This window comes from Hemibagrus wyckioides, linkage group LG27 (assembly GCF_019097595.1).
Source record: "Hemibagrus wyckioides isolate EC202008001 linkage group LG27, SWU_Hwy_1.0, whole genome shotgun sequence".
In the NCBI taxonomy this organism is placed as follows: domain Eukaryota; kingdom Metazoa; phylum Chordata; class Actinopteri; order Siluriformes; family Bagridae; genus Hemibagrus; species Hemibagrus wyckioides.
The window spans coordinates 1,105,001-1,130,000 of NC_080736.1; the positions used below are offsets into that span (position 1 = coordinate 1,105,001).

Sequence of the window (25,000 nt, forward strand, 5' to 3'; positions counted from 1 at the left end):
CAAATGTGTTTCTAGAGGAACGGTCAAAAATTCCCATAAACACACTCCTAAACCTTGTGGAAAGCCTTCCCAGAAGAGTTGAAGCTGTTATAGCTGCAAAAGGCGGGACAACTCCATATTACATTCATGTGCATGGAAAGGCAGATGTTCCAGTTTTGGCCTGTCTCTCAGTCTCCACTCTAATTCATCCCAAAGGTGTTCTATGGGGTTGAGGTCAGGACTCTGTGCAGGCCAGTCAAGTTCCTCCACACCAAACTCACTCATCCATGTCATTATGGACCTTGCTTTGGTCACTGGTGTGCAGTCATGTTGGAACAGGAAGGGGTCATCCCCAAACTGTTCCCACAAAGAGCATGAAATTGTCCAAAATGTCTTGGTATGAAGCTGAAGCATTAAGAGTTCCTTTCACTGGAACTAAGGGGCCGAGTCCAACCCCTGAAAAACAACACCTGAACTCAATGATCTGGAGGGGTGTCCCAATACTTTTGGCAATACAATGTATAGGATAAAGATTGTATTTAAAGTATTTAGGGTAGACGTGATGTTTGAGTGATTAGAGTAAACTAGAGCACAAACACCATTAAAAGAAATCATTAAAGTAATATAAGTTCTTTAAAATAAAATATCTGCTATTCACTGGACGCTCGGCCGTATAATGCTTCTGAACTCGAATGCAATAAATAAAGTTAAAAATAATAAAGACTCTAGCTTTGTTTGTTTATTGTGGTAATGTGTTTAACTGAGCATCAAACTTTTCCTCACCAGGTTATGTGACCTGAATATATTTGCTTTCATAATGAGTGGGCGGGGATATTCAAATTAATGAGCTCATTTCTTTTTAGGTGTATGAGTTTGTTATTGTTTCATATTACACATCAAAAAGACTTGTTAAATCCTGACACTCACATCTGACTAGCATTTTTTTCTCAATGGGAGAACATGTATAATACTTTAAAATAAACATAGACGTGAAAGCAGGAATCAGCATAGAATTAGCGTGAATCAGGCCGTAAGTTTTAGCACCCTCTGTTGGATATGAGGTTAAATGCGACTGCTTCTAGAAATTTGAAGCTAATGCTGTGTTTGAATAAAACCTCATAACTCATCATTTATGAACAACCAAGAAAACACCAAAAAAACTCCTCAAATCCAAGTTCAGGGCATGACATCGTATTAACATGACGCTCGTAGCACTACTTTTTTTTAAAATTCTGGATATATGTAAATCATATCGATCAATCAACATATAGACACTTTAGCTTGTTAAGTCTATAACATTATACACTTTGAGGTATTCGTCCATCACTACTTTACACAGCTAACTGGATAGCTTGGCTAGCTTAGCTTTTTTAAACTTGACATATTTTAAATAAATATTTTAAACATTTGAGGTTCGTTGAATGTAGCATGTAGCTCATAAATACAGCACATGACTGGAAGTTGCCTTTCATGGAAAGGTGGGTGGAGTTTAATAATGGCTGTTTGGGTTAGGGGCGAGGCTTCATGCAGGTTCAGGAAAATTTAATGATGATGATGATGATGATGATTATTCTTATTCTTATTATTGAAATATTTAAACTTCACAATGGTCACTTTAATGTACACAAAAAGCCACGTACGGATTTCCTTCCCCATGATTTTCCCACAATAGTGACTTGAGCGCTGACACGCCGGCGTGGGGATTTATCCGGCGAGGTGTTATCCTGCTGGCTGTTGGTTTTTGTATCACACACTTTGTGCTGAAGTGAAAGACGGCTGCAGGCAGACAGACGGGCGTAATGCGGCCTATTTCAGAAAGGTTAAGAAGAAAATGAATGATGCATTATTCAGGTCTGGGGGGATGAGCTCCCTTTCATTACGCTATGAATTATTTCACATTTCTGTCCTATTCACATTGACGGGAAGACGACAGCGCGGGCAAAGGACGAGTGTGTGAGACGCTTATTCAGATCGAAACGCAGACGAGCGAGGACAGGAAGAGAGACGGAGTGTGAATTTAGAAATGTTAGGAATAAATGATGTCGCGGAGAGACTTCTCACGGCCGTGTGCGATTGCACGGCGCTGTTTGATGATGTCACGATGCCGCCGCTATTTAGAATAATCGGCCGAGCGTGGGGAGAAAATATGCAAAACTTCTAGATGTTGAGAAAGAGGATGAAAGAAAAAAGAGAGATGGATTCTGATGGGATAGAGAGAAGGGAAACTCGGGGATTCGAGGAGAGTGGATTTGAGAGGATGAAAGGAATAGAGAGAAGAAGGATTCAAGAGTGATGGTGTAACAGAGAGAGAGAGAGAGAGAGAGAGAGAGAGAACTATAAAGGAAAGACAGAAAGAGGGAATAGAGAGGAAGAAATGCAGACTGAAATAGGAAGAGAGGATGACGAAGGAAAAAAATAAATGAGGGAGACTAAGAGGAATGCAGATGGGGAAAAGTAAAGAAATGGAGTTTAAAGAAAAAAGAGAGAGAGTGAGATAAAAGAAAAAAGATGAGAGAGGGATTAGGAGAGGACGAGAAGCAAAAAGGAAAAGAAAAAAGGGTGAGATGTAAGAGAGGAATAAAGGAATGGAGAAAAGTGATCAGGGGATAGAAATAAAGATATAAAGAAAAAAAATAAGGAGAAAGACAGAAAGAAAATGTGGATAGAAAGAATAGAATGAATACAGAGACAAAATGAATAGAGAAAGAATTAAAGACTAAAATCAGAGGAAGAGAGGGATGGGGTGAAAGGGGAGCAGGAAGAAGAAGAAGAAAGAGGGGTAGAGACAAAAAAGAAATTCATAAAGACATACAGGAAGGGGAAAAGGGAGGAAGAAAGAAGAGAGAAATGAAAGGAATGAAGCAGCTGGAGAGCTAGAAATGGAGTGTGAATGGAGAGAATGGGAAAGAAAGAAACAGATAAAGAGAGGAGAATAACAGGACACTTGAGAGAAAATAGAGCGAGAGGGAGGGTGAAAGAGGGAATAGAACATGCGAAGAGAAAGACATAAAGAGATAAAGAAATAAAGAAAACGTGGATAGAGAGAATAGGACGAATACAGAGAGAGGAGAAAGAACGTGACAGACAGATGTGTAAAAAGAGGAACTAAACGGAATAGGAAAATGGGAGGATAGACAGAGAGAGAGGAAGAAAGAAGTGATGACCTTCTCACTGTCAATCCTGTGGAGTGGGCGGAGTTTATCAGGTTCAGGTGGATGAAAGAGGAGAGAGAGAGAGAGGGAGTGAAGTATAGAAAAAGAGGGATGCAGAGAGGAAGAGGGGATGAGATTTAGAGAGAGACAGAGAGAGAGAGAGAGAGAGGCGGAGGTTTGGAAGTGAAGATCTCATTCCACTGTGGCTTCAGCAAAGCGAGACTAATCATCCCTGATGGACTTGTAGAACTGAGAAATGACGGTTTCACTCGTTAAGCGTGAAGCACAGAGTGTGTGTAAGAGTGTGTGTGTGTGTGTGTGTGTGTGAGTGTGTGTGAGTGTGTGTGTGAGTGTGTGAGAGTGTGTAAGAGTGTGTGTGTGTGTGTGTGAGTGTGTGTGTGTAAGAGTGTGTGTGTGTGTGTGTGAGAGTGTGTAAGAGTGTGTGTGTGTGTGTGTGTGTGAGTGTGTGTGTATGTGAGTGTGTGTGTAAGAGTGTGTGTGTGTGAGTGTGTGTGTGTGTGTGAGAGAGTGTGTGTGTGTGTGTGTGTGAGAGTGTGTGTGTGTGTGAGAGTGTGTGTGTGTGTGTGTGTGAGATTGTGTGTGTGTGTGTAAGAGTGTGTGTGTGTGTGTGAGAGTGTGTGTGTGTGTGTGTGTGTGTGTGTGAGAGTGTGTGTGTGTGTGTGTGAAAGTGTGTGTGTGAGAGTGTGTGTGTGTGTGTGTGTGTGTGAGAGTGTGTGTGTGTGTGTGTTTGAGAGAGACAGAGACAGAGCGTCCATGAAAAAGTGTCCAGAATGTCCTTTAGCCATCTTCTCTGCATTCTTGTCCTCGTGAAGTCTCCTAAGAGTTGTAAATAAAGCCTAGCTGAGTCTTCCTCAAACACATCGACCGTCTCTCTTCGTCCGAGACGCTTCTGTCCACTCTGTCTTTCACATCAATACCTTTCTCTCCATCTTTAACAGAAAACTGTGGATGTTTAAAAACACGACTCGAAATCACCTCAGAAATCCTGTCACGTTAGCTTCAATTTGACTGCTGGCTAGCACGAAATATTTATACTTACTGCTAAGAATAATTTATAAGAATAAGACTTTAAGTTAAAAAAATCACCTCAGGAATCATGTCAGGATAGCTCGTGTTAGCTGGCTGGCTAGAATGTGGAACTGTGTGTAGGAATATGACATTAAATCACCTCAGAAATCCTGTCAGGATAGCTTGTGTTAGCCGGCTATCATTAACAGCAACTATTACAAGTGTAAATTAATACGATTTTAAAAATTCTCTCACAAATTCTGTCAGGATAGCATGTTAGCTAGCTAGTATGTATTACAAACATTCAGAAAATATTACTATGACATCTTCAGGATTGTTAACTTATAAATCTAAGTAGACATAAAAAAGGATAGCTAGCTGGCTAAGATTAGCAATTATACATGTTTACAGTTATAGCATAACCTCAGAAATCCTGTCAGGAATGCTCAGTTGGCATTGATTATAAATTTTTATGACTTAAATGTAAGACACAATAGGTCCAGTCAGGTTAGTGCAGGTTAGATATCATCTAGCTAGCATTAGCATTCAGAATGATAAATATTAATGAATTTAACATAAGACACCTCAGAGGTTCTGTCAGAAGTCCCTAAAAACAGGAAGTGTGTATAAATAAGACATAAATCTCCTCAGAAATCCTGTCAGGTTACCTAATTTAAGCTAAGTAGCATTAGCAATGAAGATCATCAACATTTTTTAATATTAGAAAAATTCCTGAGAAATCTTGCCAGGTTAGCCCTTGTTAGCTTGCTAGCACTATAGGATTATAAAACTGTCACAAATCTAGCTTAGCTCGTGTTAGCGAGCAAGCTAACAGTGTGTGTATTTAGTCGTGTCTGTGTTTAGACTTTTCCAGGCAGTGTTTAGCATTCACCACCACTTTAATTCACCGAGTGACACCGAGTGTATGTCAGAAACCCGGCTTTGCTTCACTTCTGGCCAAAAAGATGGGAATAATGGCCGTCTAAATGGAGAAAGCAACTCTAATGGAGGATTTTTCCCCCTCAGAGCCACTTGATATTCATTGGAGGCTGTCACAAAGCGCATGGCTCTTGGCTTCTTCTTATCAAGATAAGCGTTCTGCAGCAGCGGTCGCTCGCGCTCGGGAAATGGAGTAAATAAAGAAATGCACAAATAAAAATAAATAAAAGAAGGGGGGGGGGTGAGTCACTTTCCAGTGACGGTGAGAGAAAGATGAGAAATAACGGCCTTACTGAGGGAGGAAGAGATGCTTTATCTGTTTAGACTGATGGTTTCTTCACATTACTGTGCTAGCATGAATGCTAATTAAGGAAAGGTTCTGTATTTAACAATAGTACTATGAAAAGCATATTAAATAAGAATACAGATAGTTAGCAGTAATCAGTTGTAGAGCTGTGCTAAGCTCCGCCTCCTCCCACTTTTTATTGGATCCCTCAGGGCTTGCTATGATTGGCTGATTTCACGCTCTGTAAGTTAATTAGCGACATAGCAGAAACTATCAAACATTATTAACTCTCTGCCTCGTATTATCAGACGTAACTCACTAATGTTAGCTAAATAAATGACTTTTTGTACAGGACCTAGCAGAGAAGAAAAGAATGATAAGTTTCATAGTTTTGAAATAATAATAATGCTAATATTAACATAGATATAGATGCAACAGTTTGTTTTTGGCTAACGCTGGATGATGGTAATGCTAATTGTTTACAGGAGCTTAAAAATAAGATGATGCTAATTTTAACAGGATTCCCCATGCTAATTTTCAATGTTTTATTTGGTTCTAATCCTGTTCTTGGGTTAAAAGAAGTAAATGTTCATTTAAAGAGGTTACTAGATGTGCTAGATGTTTACTCCATGCTAATGCTCTTTTTGAGTTAAAATACAAGTAGCTATTAGTTTTAGCAGTTTACTAGATGCTTATTTTTCTTTGAGATTAAAAGATGATGCTAATTTTAACACTTTACTATATGCTAATATTAATTTTGATTAAAAAAAACAGAACAATGCTAATATTTACTGCAATATTGTGACAATATGATAAAATATGATGACATTTTAAACTATTATTGCCACAATTATTTTTATAACAGTGCCGATAATTTACTATTTTAATCTCATCATTATCTGGCTATACAAATATTATTTCATTTATCTTTTTATTTTATTTTTCCAAAATATATTAAATTCCTTTAGTAAGCATCAGAGTGGCTAGAGAGCGTTTCTGAAGAGAAATAAAATGCTAATGATTTGCTAAATGAAGGGAAGGCATGTGAAACTCGTTTTGATCAGCAGTCTGTATTTTATTCTATTTTATTTCATTATTTTCTACTTCTTGGCGAATCCTTGAGACTGAAAGCACGTTGAGAGCGTATCACATTTCCCTTCATGCAGGTTTCTCTAGCTGTAATACGACTCTGTCCTTCAAAATAAGATAAGTGACAGTCCAGGAGGCTGCTGAGGTGAAGTGATTTAATTCCCATGACCTCCACGTGAAGGACGTCAGCGCTCAGGTGAAGGTCTGAATTTGCTCTAGACATATCGAAGATCTGATCTATAAAGACGGAGCGCTCGCTCCGACAGCTGCGTGTTCAGTGTCAGATATTCTACCTGCGGCGTTTACACCGACATGTAGCATCGCCTACACACACCTACTGCACACTCTCCTCTCCATTTAGCATCTTTCAGCCCGGGAAAAGTGCCCAGCGTCTCCAAGGTGGGAGGAAAGAGGGGAAAAAGAGCACAGGAGCATCCAGAAACTCATTACTCGCTCCTTTCACTTAGTCTGATATAAATATATACTGTATACGTGAACTGAGAATAAAAATAAAACGACTCCTCTCACTTCATTTGGCTTTAATGCGGTCGAAAATGTTAAATAAATGTGTAAATTTATAGAATAGAACAATGTGTAAATTTATAGAATAAACAAATCTCTGCTTTTATTAATAATTTCACGCAGTTGTGCAGTTTGATTAATTTCATTTAAATCTTATAAAAGTTGTTCTAAACGAAAGTTGTTATGAAGTTTTGGTGTAGAAAATTTAAACATTGTGACCAGAAATCTTTAAAATGTACAATCTGACACCAGTTTCTGATGATTCAGGAATCATTCTTTTAAACAACTCTGTTAAGTGAATCAACTCACAAAGCAGTGTTTAGCAAACATAAAATATATTCGCTTTTTAACAGAGTTAAAACCAAATTAAGTCCCTGATTTAGGGGTAGAGAAAAGAAACATGAAAATTAATGTAAAAATTAAAAAGGCTTTACAGTGTGATCAGGATTAAACAAACAAAGTCATTATTTATATTTGAATCGAAGAGTTCAAAGAATCACCTCATCATAAACAATTCAGAGTCATTTTGATTCACTGCAAAAGATTCATCTCATCAATTCAATTGAATTCTTTCTTCTTAATTTTAAAGGAAGCTTTACAATTTTACCAGTGTCTAAAACAAACAGTGCTTGAACATTTAAATAAATAAATAAATAAATAAATAAATAAATAAATCAGAAGCTTCAAATGCATCCAATGAGGCATCAAACTGGAGAAACCGTAAAGAACGCATTACAATCAGGATCTGTGAATTATATAGTAATTATAAACCTTTAAATATTCAATCAAAGGATTGATTCGGAATGTAAACGTATAAGTTGTATGAAATGATCTGTCATTGATGGGGTCATGACCTCAGGATAAACATGAGCTTATGGGTAAAGAGGGAATGAAACGTCAGGTGAGTCGTGTCCACCTTCCGGCCGATCTTCTGTGGAACAAACATCTCCTCCATAGCGGGGTTTATTTCCGAGTCGCTGCTAACATCCAGCATGTGCTGTCAGGGTGTTAGAGCAAACCTGCAATGAGAAACGAGTAAACGACTCTTTCTCTCTCTTTCAGCTAGCCATTACTGTGCTGCTTTAGTCATATATTGACTTTTCTGTCTATCCTCTCCTCCTGCCATATGTCTCTAATACCCACATTTGCATTTAAATTCTTTTCTCCTCAGCAACATTCGCCAGTCTTTTTTTTTCTCTCCGTTGTACAAATAGATTTTTTTTTCTTCCTCTTCTATATTTTCTGCCAGCAATCTGTTCGAGGTGTAACATCATTGATATTTATCATAGATCGCTTTCAAGAGCTCCTAATTGGACAGTGATAGTAAATGATGGGAAATCTATGTTTTAGAGACGGAGAAGGGGAAAGTGATGGTATGAGCGTGTCTTATTTTCACTCCGTGGTTTTTAAATATGTACGTGTCAGTAAACGCACGACTCCTGAGAAAATTATACCCCTTTTATTTTGTTGAGAAGAATGCGAAACACTAAAAGCTGTTTTTCTTTCCATCAGCTGTCACTAACACTAATGCACAAAAACACATTTTACTCACACGGACGTTATTATTACTGAACACACAGACAGATCCATTGTTTAGCCGAGCCTGGAGCCCTCACTTGCAACTGAAATCTGTCTAAATATCCTGTTTATGTATTGTTGCTTCTACATAACATATAATTTGTTCCACGAGGCCTGAGTGATATATCATTTATATTGAAATAAATAAATGAATAAATAAAGAATCCAGTGACGTGACGCTTCATGATGAATGGTTATTAATAAACATGATGCTATTTTGAGCTGCCACAAAACCCTCCAGGCCTTTAGAGGGCGCTGATAAGGAGCTAAAACTTTTATTATCCTTCAGTGGCTTTTGAATTCTAATGTTTTTAAAATGAAACTTTAAATCCATCCTAAAGCTGTAGATAAATAAACATTACAGTATTAGCTAGAAATCAAGACAATGTCAATTGTGTAAAAGTCTGATTTGTTAATCTGACACGATTATCCATGTCACTTCATTCTGGATTCTGATTGGTCAGAAGGATTTGATTCATTTTCTCTAGCCAATCATCATGAGCTGTTAATGGAAGGAGTCTCCAGTGTCAGAGCTTTGTAACAGAGATAAATCTATATAGGATAGAAGAGATAAACACATCATGAGTTGCTCATAAATGTAATAAATAACGCAGTGTAACTGGGATTGTTGTATAAGAAGAATTACAGGCGTGTGGTGAGGTCATCGCTGATTATTTTCCTCTAACATCACCACACACACAGAGACAGTGTTTATTCTTCAGTCAGTATTTCAGCGCTGTGTTTTATCTCCGTTCCTCTCAGCTGTGTTGGTATTAGTGCAGGATGATGTAATCTGAAGCTGTGTGATGCAATAAACGCTTCTCGCTAGTGGACTCAGACTATAAACAGCTTTAATTTGTGCGTGTCTGTTTCACTCAGACAGGACGCGGGGCTGGCGGTTTCCTCCGACACGTCGCTGATAAATATAGATTTACCTGTCTGTTTTTTTCCCAGTGTAATTCTCTGTTTATGGGAATTCCATTTATCCCGCTAAAATCCGAGCGCACATGATAGCGTGCCGAGGCGTTCGGCGCCTCTCTCTCCTCACTCCGGAATTACGCCCAGGATAACGTTGGGCTCTGTTGGGTTTTGGCACCGGCTCGTTAATTACCGCTTTCTCACGTCTGAAGATTTTGAGCTCGGGAGCAGAAACAGGCCTCGATGGTCTCTGATTGGATGAGCGCAGCGACGCCGTCTTTCCCACACACACTTCAAACGCCCTCGTGGAGCTGCAGGTGGAGTTATATTTATAGAACACACATTAATATGGAACAAACGGTTAAATATAAGTTGTGCTCCTCATGCTATCCGATATAACGGCCCCAGTTTAAAACAGGACGGCGTTAAACACCGAACCCCACCGCTGCAGCAGCCGGGTTTATTCGCACAGAGACTAGCTGGATCTGTGAGGGGCGGAGCTTTAAACCTAATCAGCCAATTGAAAGATTGATCATATGACACACGTTTTTACGTTTTCTTTTTTTTTAATTTTGTGTCACCAAGAAGATTAAAAAAAGAATAGTTGAGTCAACCAAAAACAAAGAGCATTCTTGTGCATAAGCCCCGCCCACTTTTCATCTGTATAAATATATACATTTATTTCGATCTCCATGAGGAACTCCTGAAGTGTTTCATGCTAATGCAATAAAGCGCTCAGTGCTAGTTATTAGTCATGTCATATGTCGTGCTGCATCCCGGGGACGTCCGGGCGTTTAAATTCCTCTCCATGTCCTCATGGCTCTCGGCTGAATGACCATCTGTCCGCTAGTCTCGCAGCGGAAGTGCAGCACTGACCACGTCTCTGTCATTATTAATATTTCGCATAACTTTTGGAGCGCTTGCTCGCCTTCTGGCTGCCACACTGGATTGGATTCCACGCTCGAGCTAAATGAAGCCCAGTGTGTCACCAGAAGTTATTTTGCGGGCGCCGAGCCCGATGCGTTTAATGCCTTGACCTTTCTCCGGCGTCAGATTCCGTCCTGGCACGCAATTCACTTTCTCTCTCTGAGTGTGTGTGTGTGTGTGTGTGTGTGTGTGTTGGGGTGAACAGAGAGCAATGGCGTTTTTTTTTACACACTCCTCACTCTTTCTCTCATCTAACTGGCACAGAGACTCTTGGCTTCGTCCAGCATGTCATAGCGAGCACTTAAAGACTGATGGATTTGTTAGCGAGAGTCTCGACCTTGTTCTTTAATGACGGATGAGTCAGAGGTTAAACCCTTTTGTGTTGATTAGAAGCTAACACATGCTAATACTGCCATCCTACAGGACTCTGTGGGTCTACAAAGCTTAAGCAAATTTGCTCAACCAATGAAATGTAATCATTTAACATTGCTTGTAGCTACTCTTGCTTAAAAAGCTTAATATTTTGTAAATACCTTAACGAAGCACCAATTAGCTTGTTAACCTGTTAGCGTAGCTATCTGTAGCTATCTGACACTGATTAATTAGCTGATCAAAATTGATTATGGTGCAAATGAAGGAGGCGTGGCCTGTAAAAATATTAATAGTAATAAAAGTGGTGTGGCCTAATCTTTGTCGTTTTATCATGGATAAAGGAGATTTGACCTGTATAAATATTATTCCCATTTTTAGGAGGCGTGGCGTCTGTACTATTAATGGCTGTGCTCAGTGTGTGCTATTGAAGAAGGGCGTGTCCTCTCTATTATTATGACTATTGAAGGGGTGTGGCCTCTGTACCTTTAATGGCTGTACTTAATTAGTGCTGCTGAATGAGGTGTGTCCTTTGTATTATTATGGCTACTGAAGGGGTGTGGCCTCTGTGCCATTAGTCTCTGTGTACAATTAGTGCTACTGAAGGGGGGCGTGGCCACTGTGCCTTTAGTGCCTAGGTAGAATTAGTGCTATTGAAGCGGGCGTGTCCTCCATATCTAACATTTAAATAGTTCATACTGATAATCCAGTATTATATTTCATCTGTTTGTTGGAAGGTGTTTGTGTGTGTGTGTGTGTGTGTGTGAGTGTGTGTGTGTGAGTGTGTGTGTGTGAGTGTGTGAGTGTGTGAGTGTGTGTGTGTGTGAGTGTGTGTGTGAGTGCGTGTGTCTGACGGGGATAAAAGGAGGCTACAGTGAGATTTTCAGTCTTGATAATATCACAGGAAACATCAATAACGCTGCAGCGTGTCGTTCTTCAGCGCGGCGTCTGGATGTGATGAGATTTTCTTCTCTTTGCATCATGAAGACAAAGCGATGTGTTTATCTGATTCTGCAGGAGCATGGCCGTAATGGAAAGGTGGAATTTTTACCTTTTTATGAAGCGGTTTGAGAGCTTTAGAAGCCGGAGCATGAGAATGATTGAGTGTGTATCAGTGATGAATTTAAAGGCAGGGACGCCTGGCGTCAGAAGAGTTTTTGGAATCAAACGTGGTGCAAAGTGTTCCTGGCACCTCCAGTGCCGCCTCCCATTTAGAATTCATCAAAGCTGCTCTTAAGTCCGGATGGATTTAAGAAAAGACACACACGCCAATGTCACACAAACTTTCTCTCCCTGCACTCTGCTGAGACTTTCATCACTTATTATTAATCTTCAGAAGCTCCTGAGCTGTAAAATCTGGACTGCTGGAACACAGTGTCTTCAGTTTGGATCTGATTATCAGCCACTTCCTCAAACATTCAGGTTCAGGAGTCAGACTGCTTCGCTTTATTTCTTTATTTATTATTAAATAAAGAATCTTGTGTTTGTCACATTATTTTTTTCTCAGTTCCTTTGATCTACTTCTCCAGAAACACTGATACCTGGAATAAACAACCTGAAAACAAAAACCCTGCTGTCGGCTTCCACAAATAGTTTGTGACACACTTAAGTGGCTTAAAAATTCACCCAATGCTTTCACACCATCAGACCGTAACTGATGAAATGTTCCAGCAACGTGGCTGTAAATAGGTTCTTCAGGCTTTTAATGGCACTAGGTTCTAAGCTTCCTCAAAGAGGTTTGAGGTTCTACTTCATGGGTTTCCCCAAAAGAGGAAGACTTCTATTTATTTCTAACTAACAGTGTTCTTTGTTTATTATCTTTAACTCAAATATCTGCTTTTGCTTCTAACACAACACAGGATTTTGTTCTTTAGTGTTCTCCCGTTGTAAGGAGGTTCTATTCCGGGTGGAATCTTTGCTGAAAAGAAGGGAAATTTGAAGGATTCCACATCAGCAGAAGATAAGAAAGAAAAGAAAAACAGACAAAAGAGAAAGATGATGAAGGATTAATGGTTCTTTTTCTTGCTAAAGTAGGATTTGGTTCCTCAGGGGTTCTTCAGGGAATCCTTGTTTTCTGAAAAATGAACCTTCTGTTGTAATTTTCTACATATTTTGGTATTTTTAAGGGACAAACCATGGAACCCATCATGGTTCTAAACAGAACCGATTCTTCTTAGAGAGAGTATTTAAGGTCTGTAAGGCTAATTAAATGGAAAAGTCAAAAAAATAAAAATAAATCCAGCCTTAATGCCAATATTTATGATTAATGTGTGATATTTCATTGCATCTGAGAGAAATTAGAACCAGAAATATTTTATTATAAACATGTTTAATGTTTTAGACTGGACTTTAATTAACGAATACATCATTATACCCAGAAAAGAAATTAAAAAATAAAATAATAACCAGACCTGATTTGAGAAAAGGATTGAAATGAATAAAGATCTTCTCTCTGTGTTGTTATTGTTTATTTATTTGAGTTCTTCAGACAGTTCGGTGACGAGTCGATGCGCTTCAGAAACACAACAATGAAAAAGAGGTTTAAATAATTCATATTGAAATTACATTTTTAATTCCGCCTGCGATGAGAGACGAAAACAGGAAGTGCAGAAAGCTGTTTGTTTGCATCATCCAGCCCACCCTCTGAGCGGTGACCTTTAACCCTGAGCCTAAAGTAGAATAAATCACGACGGGGAGCCGGCATTTATGGAGGTTAGTTCCTCTTCATGTGCAGATGAGTGTTGTTACGAGGCGTTTAACCTGGAGCTCTGTGGTGTTAGCATAACACACACACACACACACTCAAAATGCTTTTATACAGAGATTACAGGTTTGTTTTTGGAGCTATGCAGTTGAAAATCCAGATGTATTGTCTGGTTGCCGTGGAAACAGAACTTGTAATGTTAGCATAAGACGCTAGATGCTAGTCACATTCAGGACCCCGGACTAAACCTTCACCCCCCAGCGTTTAGATAGAGATTATAGGGTTTGTTCCGAGGAACCTGATGGTAGGGTTATGGTCTGGTTGCCAGGGTGACTGATTTTTTTTTTTCACCTCGCAACGCTAGTGTTTTGAGGCTATAAATAGTGCAGCATTGTAGTCTCTAAATCTAAATCAGGGTCACCGAAGCCACCTCCTCACGTCCAGAAGGATTTTCTCGGACTTTGGATATGGCATTAATGTATTTCGGATCCTCTGGCGGTTATCGATCGTAAAGCCGGAGTTTTGATTAAACAGAGATGACGAATCGATAGCGTTTCGGCTCAGAGCTCAGAGCGACGCCTTGATATTTGCGCCACTTTTGATCAGAATGGTGATTAGCTCCTGAAACGCCACCGTTTTATTTTCCCTGCATTAAAATTCAACTGCAGCCGAGTGACTCCGTTTATTACCGAAGCAGATTGTCCAGATGCAAAGCCCTTCTGCCGCTCTCTCACCGAATAAAAATGTCATGCATAAACCAAGAGAGGAAGAAGGAAAGAAAGTGAAACTCGGTTTCCGCAGGATTACCGCGGTTCATAAATCCCAAGAGGAATCTAAGAAGGAGACACTGAAAACAAATGTAATCCCCCGCAGGGGCTTTAACAATCTCATTCCTCCACTTTGTGAGAATGAGAAAGAGGATTGCCCTGGTTCTCGCTTCTCTTTGTCAAATTTCAGTCAAATTAATATCTTCTTAATTTCTGCTTTTGCTGCGGGAAGAATAGCAGCAGTGCCGGTCGACTCGGGTCAGAGCCGGCCTCGGAGCTCTTTTATCCTCTCCGGCTGCTGGCGAAAAGGCGGAGTGTGTTAACGCAGGGTGAAAAGTCTCCATCGTGGCACATGTAGAGTGTGTGAAGGCTGGGGGTCATCTAGCGCACAGAGAAAGGTCATTACGTAACGACAAAATAGACAGCGGTGGCATAAATAGCGCTGTGTTGTGAGATTAGCTGGAGAAAATGGCTAGCTAGGGGACAGAGTGGATGATAAGGTCCTATATGTCCTCAGAGCCGGGGATTTAAAAAGGTCACGGCTGTCATGATGAACAGGAATGTGTGACATGCATTAGCACAGGACCTGCTTTCTGATACGTCACGTCGTGTCACGGCATGAAGACGCTTCCGCAGGGACTTCTGCTGCGTCTCAGAGTACGCTGTATATTATACACAAACCCCTGCTGGAGAATTTTAATTGAACCTTCTGTATTGGTTATATAGCAGCGTCTCACTCAGCAGTTTACAGTGAGGTGAAATCCGGTAGCTCCGCCCCTTCCCTACATCACTACGTGATCGTGTAGCACGAAAAGTGATCGGCGTTCTCAATCATTTTATACATCATCAGGGTGATAAGTGCGCTAAAACTATGTATCTAGTAGCGTTCTTGCTCAGTGAATCATCCTTTCCAGAAATACGGTGGCTCCGCCCCCTTTTCAGTGTTGCTATGTGACTCAGTATTAAGTGTCTAAGTTTTATTGCATCATCAGGGTGTTTAAGTGCACACAAAGTACACAAAGAGAGTCATTTGAGATACGGCTCATGCTAAATCAGATTAAGAAATAACTCATTAGCGAGAGCTGTGACTCAAATCGCACACTTTGCCGACTTTTTGTGCGCTAAGTCAAACGACGCACTATGTGTTTAATAAGTTAATTATCTAATGGTATATTTGTTCGTGTGACATTACCACAACTCGTCACTTTCACAGCCTGGCAGAAATTAAACAGAACTCTGACTACAGCCCAGGAAAGATCACTATCTTACCGCACTGCGTATTTTTACGCTAAGCTCTGCCCCTCTTAGACTCATTTCGCTGAAATGTGTGGAAGTTTAATATTTCACTTCACTCCAGTTTATTTCCTCCGACACTGGATGCGAATCCCATCGTCTTGTTTGCGGCTCGTCTTTTTTTTTTTAAGGTCGTTAATTAAAGTGTTTCGTTGGCTTTTTGCTCACGTCTCGATTCTCGCCACAGAGAGAATTTTCATTTGGAATTTTATTTCTGGTTCCATTAATTCCAGCATCATCTGCTCTAACGGGTCAGAGTTTTCTCCATTAAGTCGTTTGGTATTAATCCAGACAATCATGTCATGTATGTGTGAAGGCAATGGGTAATTTCCTCCACAGTGACTCCCACAGGCCGCGAGCCGCTCCTAATTGACTCGGCAACGTGACTCATTAACCGGCTGCTGTGGATCCCGTGATATATCGGGATATATTTCACAAACAGGCGTGTTTCTCCCAGATGGGAGGGTTATTCTTCAATTAATGACACGGGTGAGACCGGAGGAGATTGATAGCTTACGCTATATTACTTCCTCTCCTCCATCTTGTGGTTGTTTACTCCCCGTTGGTCCTGTTTGGCGTCACGGCGTTGTCGTTTTCAGCCTCCGTTTTGAGACGTTTACACCTAATCAGCAGATCTCGCTTGTTTCCGAGCGTCCCTGCTGGTAGATGGCTGTCACTGGATGTTTTAAAGGAGACGGAGAGTGTCGGAGTCAGCAGTGTGTGTTCGGTGAGCTGGTTTCAGAGGCCAGGAGATGATTGGAGATGAAGCATTTCCTGTTTTAGTCGTCTCTCAGGAGCTCTAAGCTCAGAGCTGGAACTTCAAATTGTCTCCTCTGATGCTCTTTGAAATGCTTCAGAAGCTGCTTAGCGTTGCACTTTTCCTCTCATTTATGTTTTTTTATTTCTATTCTGAACCCTGGAGTCCTTCCACAGGATCCACAGGTCTTTGCTGGGATGTTTTCTCTGTCTGAAATTGCATCACAAACATTTAGGTTCCTCTGCTGTAGTGCTGATTTAGAACAGCTGCTTAGAACCATACAGGAGACCTCGCAGGGAGCAGAGCGCTATGAAGAACTCGCTCACCCTAAACACATCAGGGTTACGGTCAGATCCTGGTCACGGTGGGGCTCACAGATTTCTATAAACAAATTGTGTCACAGAATAAAAAAAACTTTAACATACGTGTAGCAGGTGTTGATCTTTAGTAGGACACGTGATGAACAACTGACCTGCTTTTTCCAACTAAATTCAAGAGGTGATGTGGAAGAATTAGAGGTAGTGAGCTAGCCACTCTGAGGTGTTCTTGTGAATTAGAGTCAGACTTGCAGTACAGAAATTCAGTTAACTAGTGTAGAAATGAGAGAACTGAAATTAGAGTTCGAGTTAACACTTACATTTTGTTAGAAATAGAAACTGTACAGTATAGAAATCAGAGTTATCAGTAGAAAGTAAAATTAGTGTGGGAATTAAAATGTGTGATGGTCGTGTAGATATACAGAGGAACAGAAACTGAGTTTTAAAAAATTAGAGTTAATATTAGAATTTAGAATTAGACCTAGCATGGTGTAAATTAGAGCTAGTTTTTGTGTAGAAGTGAATTGGTTAGTGGAGAAATATAACTGGATTATCCGTGTAGAATTAGAGTGTAGAATTTTTCAGGTGTTGATTAACTCTCTGTAGCGACAGCTCATTCACAGGGACGTGTAGGTCACATGAACAGATTTGAAAATCACTGCTATGGTGAGGTTTTCTTTAAAAAGATGTTTATTATTAGGGGGGTTTGTGGGGCAGTGGTAGTTCGTGGGGCAGTGGTAGTTCGGGGGGCAGTGGTAGTTCGTGGGGCAGTGGTAGTTCGGGGGGCAGTGGTAGTTCGTGGGGCAGTGGTAGTTCGTGGGGCAGTGGTAGTTCATGGGGCAGTAGTAGTTCGGGGGGCAGTGGTAGTTCGTGGGGCAGTAGTAGTTCGGGGGGCAGTTGTAGTTCGGGGGGCAGGGTTGTTCGGGGGCAGTGGTAGTTCGGGGGGCAGTGGTAGTTCATGGGGCAGTGGTAGTTCGTGGGACAGTAGTAGTTCGGGGGCAGTGGTAGTTCGGGGGGCAGTTGTAGTTCGGAGGAAGTGGTAGTTTGTGAGGCACTGGTAGTTCGTGGGGCAGTAGTAGTTTGGGGGCAGTGGTAGTTCGTGGGGCAGTAGTAGTTTGGGGGCAGTGGTAGTTCGTGGGGCAGTAGTAGTTCGGGGGGCAGTGGTAGTTTGGGGGCAGTGGTGGCTCAAGTGGTTAAAGCTCTGGGATGTTCTAGTGGAGGATTGAGGTTAAAGCCCCAGCACCACCAAGCTCCAATGTTGGGCAATTGATCAAGGCCCTTAACCAGTACCCCAAACCCCCCCAACCCCTGCTCCAGAGGGCACTATATCATGGCTGCCCCTGCACTCTGACCTCAACTTCCTCAGGATACATGAAGAACAGAATTCTGCTGTGAACTCAGTTCTTCTTCGTAACACTTATGGAAGGAGTCTCCAGTGTCAGTGTTTTATAAATTTCTTGACATCCTCAGGTCAGAGGAGTTTAAGCTTCTTTGCGGTTTCTATGGTAACGCTGTGTCCTGAAGAGAGAGAATGGTGAGGAACGAGTGTTTATAGCTGAAGGTAACTATAAAGGGATAAAGAGTACACTGTGTTGTATTGCAGTCGCTCTGCTTCATCACATCACCACGTGGCTAAACGACATCGTAAAGAATCCAAACTGAGTTGATAAAATGTCTCACTGAGCTTCCTGTAAGAAATGAGATTTCTGTCCTTCATCTCAGACTGGAGGAAAGCGGTGGCAGTGAAATGGCCTCTGACTCCCTCCGTGCTCTGCTTCTGATTTTCTATTTTCCACGCGGTGTTTATTCTTCGTCTCGGGCCTCGTCTGCGTTTGTTTAACAGCCGCGGACCCGGTTTCGGCTCGGCTGCGCTCCGTCGGGATCGGCGCCGTGGCTCGGAATATTCCTGGAGACGCTTCAGAAGCGGCAGATTAGGATGCCTATGATGTGGAAGTCGGGAGAAATGTCAGGAAAACCATCAGCTTTTCAGTAACGCAGTGATTTATAGGTCAGAGTGTTTATAGAGCAGAGAGACATGCCAAGTGATGCGTGTCAAAATTCTGCCTCAAATATTCTGTGATGATATTCGGAGACGAGTCCATTATTTATTTATCGAGCCGCCGAATTCTCTGGGAACTTCCCTGCTCCATGTTTTCCTCCTTTCTCTTCTCTTGCTAATTTTGTGTTTATCCATTCAGAGGATCGAGCTCCGCTCCTGGGGGACGTCTGAGCCGAGAAAGGTGTTGTGACTGAAGCGACGTTTATCTGTGCTTCGTTCACTTCCCCATCATTTCTGAAAAATAATAAAAGCTGTCACTCAGGCCGAGAGAAAAAAGGAAGAAAAAAAGAAGAGAAAATAATAATAATAATAATAAAAAAAAGAAATCCCTACTGAAATTCAGCAGAGCGGCCCAAGGAGATTTACTTTCTCCTGAATAACGGATCGGAGCTTTGTGTCGGATTTTTCCCTTTTCAGCCAACAGATGGAACTTTTTTCCTTTGAAACTGAATCCATTTCCTCTTTTTCCACCAAAAGGGATAGAAACCTTTTTCCTCCCCCTCGATTCAGCAGATGATCCTTCACCGTTTATCTTCAGTCTTCTCTCAAGAGCGGCATAAAATCCTGCAGAAATGTAGACGTTAGAGTCATCACTGCAGAAATCACCTAGTGTAGAAATTCGAGTTAGCGGTGTAGACTAAAGCTGGAGTTAGTTGTATAGAGATCAGGGTTATGAATATAGAAACTTAAACATTTTAGCGCAGTAGAAATTAGAATTAATGTAGAAATTAGAGTTAACTCAATTTATATAATTTATAGTCAGGTTCATCAGTGTAGAAAGTTCAGACGTGTGATTAGTTGAAGTATAGAAGTTAAAGCAGTATAGAAATTGAAGTTAAGTGCAAAAGTATAGAAAATAGAGTTAATGTAGAACAAAACTTCTTTATTACCATGTCTATGCTACGGAGTGAATAGAAATAAAATCAAATAGAATTTAGATAGGTAAGGATTTGTTTACAGAAAAAAAAACTCAGATAGTTTCATTTAGCTAGTGTTTGTAAAGAAAGTTGAGTGGAGTGTTGAAATTGGAGTTAGTGTAGAAATAAGAATTCCGTGTGTTCCGTTTCATCAGCGGTTTTTCTGCCTCCTTTTTAAGAAGCCTAAGAATTCCAGACATTTTATTTTGCCTTTCCCTCAAATCGATTCCAGACGCTGTGGTTTCCTGCTCCTCGCTCCCTTCGGGATGAATCCGTCTGAAACCTCGTCCAGTTTCCAGGAAATGAAAAGGTCCTTTCTTTCCTTTCAGTGTTTTTTTGTCTGTGACTCCGCCGTGTCGGAGCGCTCGGTGTCGTCTCGTCGTCGGTTAACAGGAAGCAGAAACACGGTGACTTCCTGCTGCGTGACAGAAATCCTCCGACGGGAAGTGAGGAAACTCGGCTCTTTATTAACCTCGTACGCTTTAATTATGGATGAAACACGTCGCGGGCGGATTGAAAAGCTGTGGAGATGCAGATGTCTTCAGTGTGTGTGTGTGTGTGTGTGTGTGTGTGTGTGTGTGTGTGTGTGTGTGTGTGTGTGTGTGTGTGTGTGTTTTTATAACTCGCTCATTAACATTCTGCCGTATACAGCAGCCAGCGCTCCGGAGTGGAGGATTAGAATAGACGAATGACTGAAGACATAATTACCACCTTATTGATGTACGAGAGAGAGAGAGAGAGAGAGAGAGAGAGAAGAAAGAAAAGTCTGAAACAACTGGAAATCTCATCACACAGTTAACTGACATCCTGAAAAAAGAAAGAAACAAAGAAGAAAGAATAATGTTCAGATTTAACCGCTTTGAATCATTTTTTTAAAAAAAACATTCTTCTCTATAAAGAGTAAAAGATCAGACTTAATGATCTCAAGCTATTAGCCTCAGCTCAGGGAGATCATTCGAGCTTTCTTTTTCTCCCTCAATCGACTGATGATTACTTTCAAATATTCCTTTAATTTGCATTTAATCACCAGAACCACAACGAACCGAGTCATGGGCTTATAATAATAATAATAATAATAATAATAATAATAATAATAATAATAATAATAATAATGATTATTATTATCCTTACACTGAAAAATATGAATATTTTCTGTTCTTTTTTAAAAAAAATTAAAAAAATGAATAAAACAGAAGGAATAAAAATCATAATATCTGGAAATCTGATCACACTTGTGTGGCTTTCTGGAAAAAAAACGAAAAGAAAGAAAAAATAACTTAGCATAAAAACATGACAGTTGAATTAGCTTTGAATTTTTTATTCTTCTCCATAAAATGAAAGGATCAGATTTAATGATCTCATTATTACTCGCAGCTAATGAATGTTATAAATTATTATTATTTTCGTCTCGATCGTCTGATAATTACTTTCAAGTTTTCCTTTATTGCGTTTAATCACTAGAACCGGAATGAACGAAGCAAATGATAGACTTCATCTTCGTACTCGTTCTCTTCATTCCTTCTCATTTTCATTATCATTAACTCTCTTTCTAATGAATTCATTAATTGTTTTTTAGCCGAAAAACAAATCAGCAGAACGGATCGTTTTTTATTTCTGATATTATTTTGGTTTATTTTTTTCATGTGTGTGTTTGTGAAGAGGATAAAGGATAAACACAGTTTATAAAATGACAGGTTAGAGAAGGAAGGAGGGAGATGTGACGGAGGTGTAGAGAATGTTTATGATTATTAATCCGGCGGCGCCGGGGTTCTGCACGGATGCAGAGAGGTGACGCCACAACACCCATGAGTCAGGAGAAATATTAACATGAGCAGAGTGTGCAGAACCGAGGCCTTGTAGTGCGTAATTACAGCTTTCTAATACCTTCAGAGAGTGTGTTCCCTCTTACACACACACACACACACACACACTGTTGCAATCTAAAGGAACAGTTCTCTTAAACATCAGTGTAGCTAATGATCTTGGAATAAAATGTTCCTCGTGGGTTCATGCGACGGTTCTTGGTTCCTCCTGGATTTCAGAAACATCTGTATGACTGGAACAAAGAGCTGGCACTGGAGACTCCTTACATAAACAAACATAATAAACATTTCCTTAAAAGAAAACTTCATCGTTTTGGGAGTTTTAAAATCCTTTTATATTTTTAATTTATTATTAGTGGAATAATGACACTAGCTGTTACTATAGAAACAATATAAACAGGCGGTTAATATAGAAACAGTAACAATAATGGCTGGTTACTATGGAAACGATAACAATAATAGGTTATTACTACAGAAGCAGTTACATAATGGATGGTTACTATAGACATAATATGATGGGTGGTTACTATGGAAACGATAACATTAATGGGTAGGTACTATAGAAATGATAACATTAATGGTTGGTTACTATGGAAATGATAACATTAATGGGTGGTTACTATAGAAATGATAACATTAATGGTTGGTTACTATGGAAATGATAACATTAATGGGTGGTTACTATAGAAATGATAACATTAATGGTTGGTTACTATGGAAACAATAACATTAATGGGTGGTTACTATAGAAATGATAACATTAATGGTTGGTTACTATGGAAACAATAACATTAATGGGTGGTTACCATGGAACCGATAGCCCTAACCCTTATGTGCTCCTCAGTAGCTGGTGGTATTTGTTTAAACAGAGTCTGCGTGTGGATTTATTTTTAACTTGCCGGAGAGGAAACATCAGCGCTGAAGGAGTTGATCAGGATCAGGGTTCTTTATTTCTTCCTGATCTCGGTGTATTTTTATCAGGAACCGAGCTCACAGAGACGTTCTCACTCTCACAGACACACCAGAGTCTCTTTTCACTGCCGTTAGCGCCCAGGCTCTTAACCTTCTGAACAGAGCGCTGAGACGGGGTCTGTGTGGAAAGGTGACACTCAGGCTCTCGTATCCAAGTGTCCAAGGGCATGGTTCTACTGCACTGACATGGAGAACCACATGCCCTGACAGAACAGAGGAGGAGGAGAGCAGAGATCTTCTTCTTCTCTTCTCTTCTCTTCTCTTCTCTCCTTTTCTTCTCCTCTCCTATTCTTCTCCTCTCCTCTCCTCTCCTCTCCTCTCCTCTCCTCTCCTATTCTTCTCCTCTCCTCTCCTCTCCTCTCCTATTCTTCTCCTCTCCTCTCCTCTCCTCTCCTCTCCTCTCCTCTCCTCTCCTCTCCTCTCCTCTCCTCTCCTCTCCTCTCCTATTCTTCTCCTCTCCTCTCCTCTCCTCTCCTTTTCTTCTCCTCTCCTCTCCTCTCCTCTCCTATTCTTCTCCTCTCCTCTCCTCTCCTCTCCTCTCCTCTCCTCTCCTCTCCTCTCCTCTCCTCTCCTCTTCTCTCCTCTCCTCTCCTCTCCTCTCCTCTCCTCTCCTCTCCTCTCCTCTTCTGTGTGTGTGTGTGAGTGCTCTTTTACTGTAATGCCCTTTCAGCTGTTCTGGTTTTAATTCTGGGAACAGCTCTTAAGATCTTTTCTAACCAGTGAAAGTACTTGAAAATCAATCCAGAGTTAGACTCGGAGGTGATGGAGTGATCTCAGGATGACTTTTATGATGAGAAGATAAAGTGTTTCGGTGGAAGATTCCAGATGAGATGTACACAGAGAAGATGTACAGAGCAGGAGGAACCTCAGGAGGATCCTCTGGAGTTTTGTTTTTGCGTGACGCCTGGGCCGGTTAGTCGCTGTAATTGAACGGTGATTAAGAGTCGGGTTTCGTCCTGAGAGCACGATGGCTGACCGCAGGAAGCTCCACAGCGTAATGAGAAACCAGGAAAGACAGAGCTGTGTTCTCCAGCGGGCTTTGATGACCACCGCAGTCACCAGATATCCATCACCGCCAGCTCCTGGTGACATTTCAGAGGTTATGCATGTGTGTTACAGGAGCTTTCTGAAAGCTGGATTGCTTTTCACATCAAACGTGGAGAGGTGACTCTGAGGAAGGAGGAGCATGAGCCCTCAGGAGCTTTCAGCTTCACAATCTGCTTCATTTGATTGGAGAAACTGATGGCATGGCCTTTCTTCTTCACCTTCCTCTTCATCTTCTTTATCTTCTTTTTTATACAAACGACATTTTTAACATAAATGGTGCAGCTTGAAAATTTTAAAACAAAACCTGGTCTGTGATTATGATTTAAACCTTCTTCTTTCTTAGACCCGCCCACAAGTGAAGTAAGGCTAAACCACACCCCCTTTTTCAGTTTCACCTCACAGGTAGCAGAAGCATCAAAACTTCCTTAATGTTCAGTAAAACTTTTAACCTTTTACACCTCTTACAGGTGACTGATACACAAAGCTGACACTGGAGACTCCTTACACACACACACACACACACACACGAATGAGCTGTTACTATAGAAACGATGATACTGTATTAGAACAAGACATCAATAGAAACATGGAAATTAATCAACCAATCAGAATGCAGAGTGTAACAGCACAAAGTTTTGTGTGTGTGTGTGTGTGTGTGAGAGAGAGAGAGAGAGAGAGAGAGAGAGAGAGGTACAGAGAGCTGGATGGAAAAGAAAGAGCTGTGAGTGTCAGAAGAAGTATAAATACTGGGTGTTGAAGTGGAGGCGTCTCGATGCTCCTCATTGTTTGGTCAGAGAGCCGAAGTGTGTGTAACGGTGTGAGGTGTGTGTAGCGGTGTGAGGTGTGTGTAACGGTGTGAGGTGTGTGTAACGGTGTGAGGTGTGTGTAGCGGTGTGAGGTGTGTGTAACGGTGTGAGGTGTGTGTAACGGTGTGAGGTGTGTGTAGCGGTGTGAGGTGTGTGTAACGGTGTGAGGTGTGTGTAGCGGTGTGAGGTGTGTGTAACGGTGTGAGGTGTGTGTAGCGGTGTGAGGTGTGTGTAGCGGTGTGAGGTGTGTGTAACGGTGTGAGGTGTGTGTAGCGGTGTGAGGTGTGTGTAACGGTGTGGGGTGTGTGTAGCGGTGTGAGGTGTGTGTAACGGTGTGAGGTGTGTGTAGCGGTGTGAGGTGTGTGTAGGGGTGTGAGGTGTGTGTAGCGGTGTGAGGTGTGTGTAACGGTGTGAGGTGTGTGTAGCGGTGTGAGGTGTGTGTACGGTGTTGAGGTGTGTGTAACGGTGTGAGGTGTGTGTAACGGTGTGAGGTGTGTGTAGCGGTGTGAGGTGTGTGTAACGGTGTGAGGTGTGTGTAGCGGTGTGAGGTGTGTGTAGCGGTGTGAGGTGTGTGTAACGGTGTGAGGTGTGTGTAGCGGTGTGAGGTGTGTGTAACGGTGTGAGGTGTGTGTAGCGGTGTGAGGTGTGTGTAACGGTGTGAGGTGTGTGTAGCGGTGTGAGGTGTGTGTAGCGGTGTGAGGTGTGTGTAGCGGTGTGAGGTGTGTGTAACGGTGTGAGGTGTGTGTAGCG

At 41.2% G+C, this 25,000-nt stretch overlaps 1 protein-coding gene and 1 long non-coding RNA gene across 2 annotated transcripts in view; one reads left to right on the top strand and one right to left on the bottom strand.

The window, feature by feature from the left end:
* Positions 1-25,000, top strand: part of cdh11 (cadherin 11, type 2, OB-cadherin (osteoblast)) — an 84,444-nt gene that overhangs the window by 22,846 nt on the left and 36,598 nt on the right. The window lies entirely within an intron of this gene.
* Positions 13,203-20,145, bottom strand: LOC131347680 (uncharacterized). The gene is made up of 3 exons (XR_009203815.1): positions 19,576-20,145; positions 19,019-19,249; positions 13,203-18,919 (listed from the first exon to the last, which is right to left on the bottom strand). It is a non-coding gene; the product is annotated as an uncharacterized LOC131347680 (long non-coding RNA).